An 8,866-nucleotide genomic window follows, 5' to 3' on the forward strand; every position below is an offset into this window, starting at 1 on the left:
ACGTAATCCGCCGGATGCGGCGCGTATGTAAACGTAGAGCAAAACTCGACCGTAAGCTCAGGGTACGAGTCCTCCATCGCTAACTCAAATAGGCGCGACCAAGGAGTATCTAGCCCAACTATCTCACGCGCCCGCTCGACCTCTCCCAGGGTAGATAGCAGCTCCCAGTCTATGCCTGCGTGCTACCCAATCGGTATGGTGCGCAATCTAGCGCATCTCCCCCTCGCCCGTGACCCCATCGGAAACTGAAGATACGGACATGCCGGCTCCTCCTCGTCCCCCACCACTCCCTCATCCTCCATATACTCAATCTCCTCATCAGATAAATCCATCCCTGCACGTTGATCAATTAAACAAATAATTAAACATATAATAATTAAACAAATAATAATTATTAAACAAATATTAATAAACAAATAATATTAAACAAACAATAATTAAACAAATATTAATAAACAAATTATAATTAAACAAATAATAATTAAACAAATAATAATAAACTAATAATAATTAAACAAATATTAATAAACAAATAATAATAATTAAACAAATAATAATTAAACAAACAATAATTAAACAAATATTAATAAACTAATAATAATTAAACAAATAATAATTAAGCAAACAATAATTAAACAAATATTAATAAACTAATAATAATTAAACAAATAATAATTAAACAAATGTTAATAAACTAATAATAATTAAACAAATAATAATTAAACAAACAATAATTAAACAAATATTAATAAACTAATAATAATTAAACAAATAATAATTAAACAAATATTAATAAACTAATAATAATTAAACAAATAATAATAATTAAACAAATATTAATAAACAATTAATATTAAACAAATAATAATTATTAAACAAATTATTTAATAAACAATTAACAAAAAAAAAAAATAAACAACATGAACCAAAGCGCCCCGCTTTGGCCTCGGCGCGGCGCTTTGGTTCTTCGTTTTGAAGAACAGAACCCAAACAGCAGGCCAAGATCAACCACAATCAACAACAATCAACATGAATCAAGCCACATTTGTGAAAGAAAAGATTAAGGGGTTTAGATCGAACCTTTTTGCGGTTGAAAGCTCAAAAAATATTCGAAAATGGCTCGAGTGTGTGAGAATCGCACCTTGTGTGTGTTTTTGTTGTTTGGGTGAAGTGGGGGGGATGATGCCCCGCTTCAGTGTATAACGAGGGTCCAAAGCGCCCCGCTATGGCCATAGCGCGGCGCCTTGGGTCCAAAACGCCGCGTTATGAGCATAGCGGGGCGTTTTGGGCTTTTTTAAATTTTTTAAAATTGTATTTAATTCACAAACGCGTCGATAAATAGTCTAAATTTTCCATTTTTTCCATTATACATCATTTTTTAATATATATGGACTATACGGCAAGTTTCGGATCAAATCGGTTACGTGTGATGTCTTATTCCGTTATCTCGTATCATTTAGGTTTGAAATCACAAGTACTCCTGTGAGAAGTGTTATGTGTATCAGCCGCCTACCGTACATGAACATGACGTATTTTTTCATTAATTGCAGTATTATGATGTATATTGTCATTTCGGGTCGTACAAGTGCGTATTGAATCTGACTGGGTCGTGTCGGTGACATTCGGTTTTTAACGTGATGTAACGCGTATATTGAACAAACACAAACATGATTATTATTAAACACATTTAAGATACATCGTGAACATATGGGGTTGCATTAAGGTCAGGGGCACGATACGTAAGCATTTCGTACGTGTTGATCTGATCCCTGTATAATGTATGCCAGGCTGCTGCGCGCTCTGTTCTATTCGCTGTCCAGAGTAGGTTTGGGGGAGGCATTGGATAACAACCTCCAAGCTCTACATGTATGAAATGCCCATGGTCGACGAACACAACCGCAACTACCAGGTGAGGTTCCTCAGCTTCGTTTGGGCCGCCCAGCAGATGGAAAATTGTATCGCTCCCACGAATGTCGAAGGTGTGAACAATCACACCGTATCGTTGGGCAATAAGAAACCCCGTCTCAGGCATCGACATGTAATTTTCGATACCTGCTCGTCCCACCCCCTTGAAATCGATCCGTTTAACCAGCGCATCATAATGTCCTATGTTTTCCGGATCGAAAACCTGCCTCCAAAGCGATTCGTTCATACGTAACTCCTTTAGAAGTTGTTCCCGGATCTTCAAATATGAATTTTGTTTCACTCCTAACCCAACAGCCACCGATCTAAATCCACAATGACCATCTGGTTTCACGTCCTTTATTCTAACGATGTATGGATGGATCACGTTGGGAATCTGAGATGCGTAGATGCGGATCGCTATATCCGTCTTAGGACCGAGCTTGATATTTGGGAAATCAGGGTGTAGGTTGAGCGGTTTGGTATTCTTTTCTCTTCTAGAATCTTCGGCTGATATATACGAGCTGTGACGGGGAAGATCGTCTGAGGCATCGACCCAAGTTTCTTCTGACGGAATGTAAGAGCTTTGTCTAGCGGTTTCAACCTTTCTTTCTTCCTGCGTTTTCAATGTTGGTCGACCACGAGTTTTCTTCAGAACAGCAGGAGGTTTTTTGTTACTGTTCCCTGGATTGAGGATTTGCTGAAACTTTTCAAAGAAGCTCCTTTTCACTTGAGGGGGTGTTGGATCGATCTGTTTTTTCAATTTTTCAAATTCCGCGTCTACATCGATATCCTCTATGTTATTCCTTGCAGGCTTGAAGTCAAGCTTCTTCCAAAACACGTCTATGTGTGTGATCCGGATTTGCTGACCTATGGATGAAAACAAATTAGGTGGCAAAATCATAACGAGAAAGGTCAAAAATATTAATTACCTTTATTTTCCAACTTTTCCAAACGACAGGCACATGGCAAACCACAGCTGGTAAAAAGTTGGCAACCACAGCTTGCACCGTAGGCTCTCAACCCGTCTTCCTTACGTTTTAGTTCCATACTCAAAAGCTCAATCGCATATATTGAAACCTTTCTGAGAATATATGCAAGCATGGGCTGATTCTTGTGGTGCGTCATCACTTTTCGGAGGCTTGTTTCAAAGCTACTTCTAATCTCGGCGTATTGTTTATCAACAACATGATCAACATACAGTACAAGTTTATCTAGTGTGTTGCGATGACTTGGAAAGTGACTTTTTAATGTTGCATGCATGCTCTCAACCCTGTTGGTCGTAGTCTGGTGAAAGTTGATAGTTTGGTTAATCCAGCAAGATACAAACTTTTCACGGTACGGATCCAACCAGGATTTCTTCAAATAATCAAAAACCTCTAAAATTAAAAAACGTAAATAGTCAGTTTTTGTTATTATATAAAATTTGAACATAATTATGTAAGAAATACTCACGTTCACGGTCAGCTTCTTTCAGCTGTGCTTCAAGGTTTTCCAAGTTATACCTGTATATTTCCTCGGTCGTAGACTCGCACAATGTCCAAAATGTACGTACGAATTCTTTCCACTCCTTGTCAGAGAATTTCTTCTTGCTGTTCTTATTAATATTTTGTTGAATATGGAACCGACAAAGATACTTATGCGCTTTTGGAAAAACTTGTTCACACGCGTTCATTAGCGCAAAATCCCTGTCTGTTAAAATCACGCGCGGTTCCATACATCCTGCCAGCATAGACTTGATCCTCTGCAACACCCATAGGTAGTTCTCTGACTTCTCAGCGGAAATTACCGCACAAGCAGCCGTAAACGATTTGTTTGTCGACGTTATGCCTACGACCTGAACAAATGGTAGGTTGCACATGTTCGTTTTGTATGTGGCGTCAATCAATAGCACATGCGGGAAGGCACACCACATAGTGAATGATTTTTCGTGAACAAAGAAGACGTCTTCAACTTCGTTCGATATCTCATTCGTGCGCATGTAATAAGTGTAATTTTTTTCGATAAGAATGTTTTCAAGTTTTTGCATCGGAGACTTACCGACATTTTTTTCGGCGTTGATCTTCTGAACAGCGTTGTGTATATCTTTCGGAATAAGCTTTCTAGCCGGATTGTTTTTTGTCAGCGTTCGCCAGATACTTTGGTTGCGAATATCTTGCTCTGCCAGCTCCTTAACCAGTTTTTTGTCCTCCGAAGAAAGCCTTCTCGCATACGCGTGACCCTCGAAGTTTTCAATAGGAGTGTGGTTATGCTTCGCCTTCGTCACCTCGATCCTCCAAACACTTCCGGATGATTCCGAAAACCCGATCATCTCGAACGGGCAGCCTATTTTCTTGCTACCCGTTTTCCTCTGTGTAGCTACACTCTTATGCTCCCCACCAAAAGTACATTGAAACCAAATCTTGTAATTCTCTCCTCTTTTATTCGACCTCTTAGTCACAATGAGGTAACCATTGTCTTTTGCCGTGTCTTGTACCCAACGCACCAACTCTTTACGTGACGAAAAGGTCTGCGTTGTATCAAACGAAAATGTAACCGGGTAACAACCTTCCTCGTCAACAGACACATCCTCCGGCTCACCATCGTCACCGAGGTTCGAATAGACTTGATGTTCAAAGCTCTGTTCACAACCGTAACTCTGGTTTGGATAACACTCCTACTGTACAAAGCTTTGCTCGCCACCGTAACCGAAATTCGAATAACCTTGTTGACACCCGTAACTGTCGTTTGGATAACACTCCTGCTGTACAAAGCTATAGTCGCCACCGTAACCGAAATTCGAATAACCTTGTTGTGCGTAAGGGTCCTCCACAGGGGTATTCAAATCCAGCTGCACCGTGTTATCACGATAACGAATGCCAGATACAACCTCTGTCTCCCTCAAGTTGGACGACACCGGTTTCTCAAACGAGTCAGAAATAGCGGTCCTCTCGTAAGAATCAGGAACAACTGACTCGTCAGAATATTGACCGAAAAGATAGTTACTGAACCACGACATCGTTTTTTCAAAAAATGTAACTAATAGAGCAAAGAAGATCGACAAAAAACAATCGGAGTTATGAATCTCGAGTCTGGCCAGTGATTTAAAGGCAGAATTTGGGGTCGAAGCGCCGCGCTATGGCCAAAGCGCGGCGCTTAGGGTTCACGGGGCGACTGAAACCTCGTATCACCTTTATGTCTGTCAGTCTGTCAGTCAGTCGAAACCTCGTATCAACTTTTGTCGCCCTAAGCGCCCCGCTTTGGCCATAGCGCGGCGCTTAGGGGTGTAAAATTATTTTGGCCGTGTGTGATTAGCATGATCCGTTGAAAATTCATGGCTTCATGCCGTAAAGTATCCAATTATGACTAACCAGTCAAGTGCAGCTGAGAACATAAAACGTGACCTATCATTATTATTTATTTGAATGTATGAAAACCATAAAACCAAAAGAGATACGGATAACCATTGACTTTTGAATCTTGTCTTGTCCATCAAACGTGAATTATATATATTTTTTGGACGACAACTTTCAAACGTTAATTATATAATAACTAGAATTGATTTCTTCGCGTTGCGAGTCAATTTTTTAACGTAATTTGAGCATAGTAATTTTTATTTTGTAATTACTTATCGATCAAACGTATACCAATTGATAACTCTCACAAAATTAAGCATAAAACATATTATATTATATTTAACATGACTCATTTTCAAAATAAATTACGTCAAAACGTAAATCAACTTGAATCATACCGAAACATACATAAAAACACGTAGAACTCTAGGGGTCAAAATGTCATTACGTCGAAACATAAACAACTTGAGTTTATACCGACACATACATAAACGTCAAAAGCTTTGATTTATACCGACACGTACATAAACGCCAAAACGAAGACCAACTGAAAACGTCAATATAAATAAGGTATTTGACATGACTCATGAAACGTAAATTAACTTGAATTTATATTGTACAATGGAAAACGTATTATATTTGACATTACTCGTTTTTTTTTTGGGAAAAAAAAATATGTCGAAACGTAAACCAACTTGAATTCATACCGACACGCACATAAAAATAAGCATGTAATACTCAAGGGGGTCAAAATGACATTTTTAAAAAGTAGAGGGGTGTAAGTGTCAATGTTGAGAGGGGTGAGGCTAAAAAAAACAAAAAGAAAAAAAAAACAAACCAACTGAAAACGTCAATAAAAATAAGTACCAAAACGTATTATAATTGACATGACTTATTGTTGGTCACTTTTCTGATCCTATTCGAATGATGCAACGATCGTAGAGATGGGTGTTTGTGAAGTATATAAACATTCAAAGAATAAAAATAGAGACGATGAGAGTGAGATTTCTTCCATGATTAACTCTTATATATAAATGTATCATTCTATGAACATAAGAATTAATCTTTGTTTGGCGGAATAAAACAAAGAAAAAGGGGTCGATCCGAGAATAAACTCGAATCTTGAATATCACCCCCTGGAACAAACCAGGGGTAAACTCACATCAAAACTCTATTTGTAATATTTACTTCAAAGGATACACATAATTCCTACGAAGGAATTATGTATTTATAGAGATGCCATGTGCATTATCACAATTGTAATTGGGTGATAGAATGTTGGTTTGCGTGCCAATCCATTTGTCATGTGGCTTATCTTCTTTATTCACCAACTTGTTATTTTTCTTTTCTGATGAAAGCTTTTCACATATAGAGATATTTAATGTGTTCATAAGATATATTATCTTATGAACACAATTCTTTGAATTTGTATGGTGTAAACTCCATAATGTCTCGCTAACATTTTGAAGTCTTGTAACCTTGTAGTGATCTTTTAATCAAAGAATTAGAAACTTGATTTTTTTCTTGGTCTTCATATTCAGTGCTTCTAGGACGATTCATCAGTTGGTTCGCATTGACGAAATTAATTCTAAGTAACTTTAACGATTTTCAACAACAAATACAATAAGGTTTCCTAACACTTATGAAACGTAAAGTACCTTGAATTTAAACCGTCTATTTAAAATGTATTATATTTGACTTGACTCATTTCCAAACAAAATTTACATCAAAGTACACAGATGTGTTAAAAGTAGTTTAATAAAAACAAACTAAATTAACCTAATCTAGACATAAAGTAATACTCTAGACTCTCTAAACTACTAATCGGCAAGTGAATAGATCGACTCTAGTAAAGCTAAGTAAGCCCGGATATCGAACCCACAGGACTCTATTTAATTACGCTAACTAACTTATCTAGACTAACACTGACATGACATGACACTAAGTGTTTTTATATTTAGGGGGGTCTAAATATCCTAAAAGTGCAATTTAAATTAAATTAATTAACTAAATTAACTAATCACAAACTAACTCGGGCTTACTCAGATGATGGAAACAACTACCTAGACTGTAATCCTGGATTGTAATAGTAATGATTTATTACGATTATTATTTATTATGGAACCGGGATCTTTATATTCTAAACCTATCGAGACACCGAACAAGACCCTCGACCCTTCTCGAGGAGACACTTATGGAGCTTTAAAGGTTGTTATGGACACCGGTTAATCTAGACTCCCTCACGGGTTATCTAAGGGATTTACAAAAGTATCCTAATACGATCTACTCCCTCACAGGCCATAAATCTAGGATAGACTTAGAATCTTAATTTGACTTGTTAGACAACGATCACTAAGGCAACTAGTTCAGACTCCTCACGAAGACCCTACCTAGCAATTTAATGACTTAAACATAACAATAATCTCGCACCTCACAACTTTAAAGATTAGTAGAACACTCAGAATTATTAAATTATTAACTATTACTTCTAAGGTGTATTGGCCAATTAACCTTAAAGATTATAAAACAATGTCATAATCTAGCATGAACCTATTCCGTGAAAGACATTCACCAAGACTCATACGAAGCAACAAATATTAATTAAACAACTCTAAGCATACATACAGATCAAATTAATCAACCAAGTCGGCTACTTTTGCAAACAATCATAATAATTAATAAATCATAATAAAGTTCAAAACTTTACAATCCATTCATCTCAGTCTAGGCAGAAAATAAGTTTAGCCAATCATAATCAATGAAACAATCAAAACAAGAGTATTTTTATGAACAAGAAACATGATCAAAAACTTGAAACGAAAAATTAAGAAACCCGGGTGGTAAAACACGACCCGGATGCTTTTCTTTGCTTCAAACCTTCAACCGGCTGCTTCATGCTATCAAAGATGCTCCAAAAAGCTTCAACTTCAACTGAGAATTTGTCCCGGGTTTTGCAAGTTTGTGATTAGGGTTTTTGTGTTTGATTAATTATGTTTTTATATGATGTTCTAACAAGAATCAACTACAACACAAACTTGTTCCCGACTTCAACCCCTTCACGTTACGCAGAGGGGACTTGCCAATACGGTCACGCGACGCAACACTATAAAAGTAAGTTTTATTATTAAATATCTTGGCGCTATGCGAAGGGTATTACATGATTTGGTGGCGTGATGCCATGGGGTCTTTTTTCTAGATTTCCTCGTTTTCTATTCCCGTTCAGCTGCGTCATGACTCACTTCTCGTTGCTAACTCCTTTCCAGCATATTCCAAGCGTTTTTTCTAACTTTTCAACAACCGAGACCTGCAAACAAACAAACTATCAATAGGAATTATTTCTAACTAAAAACTGAAACAAACGAAATGAAAAGTATACAAACTTCACATGATAAATGTATGTATTTTGCAATACATCATACACGAACTGAGTATGAGAGTAAAATAAATTATGTAAATTTTAACTAAAAAAATACGGGTTATTGGATTTTAATAATCTAAAGTTTTACCAGTTGGCCGATAATAATCCCAACTTAAAAAATTCCCTGTGACAATCCTAACTTGTAAGATTTTGGCCCCCATTGATCCTATTGTAACTCGGTTATAACTCAGTTAGTTCTTGATGATGTGGA

Source organism: Helianthus annuus, chromosome 14 (assembly GCF_002127325.2).
Source record: "Helianthus annuus cultivar XRQ/B chromosome 14, HanXRQr2.0-SUNRISE, whole genome shotgun sequence".
Classification (NCBI taxonomy): domain Eukaryota; kingdom Viridiplantae; phylum Streptophyta; class Magnoliopsida; order Asterales; family Asteraceae; genus Helianthus; species Helianthus annuus.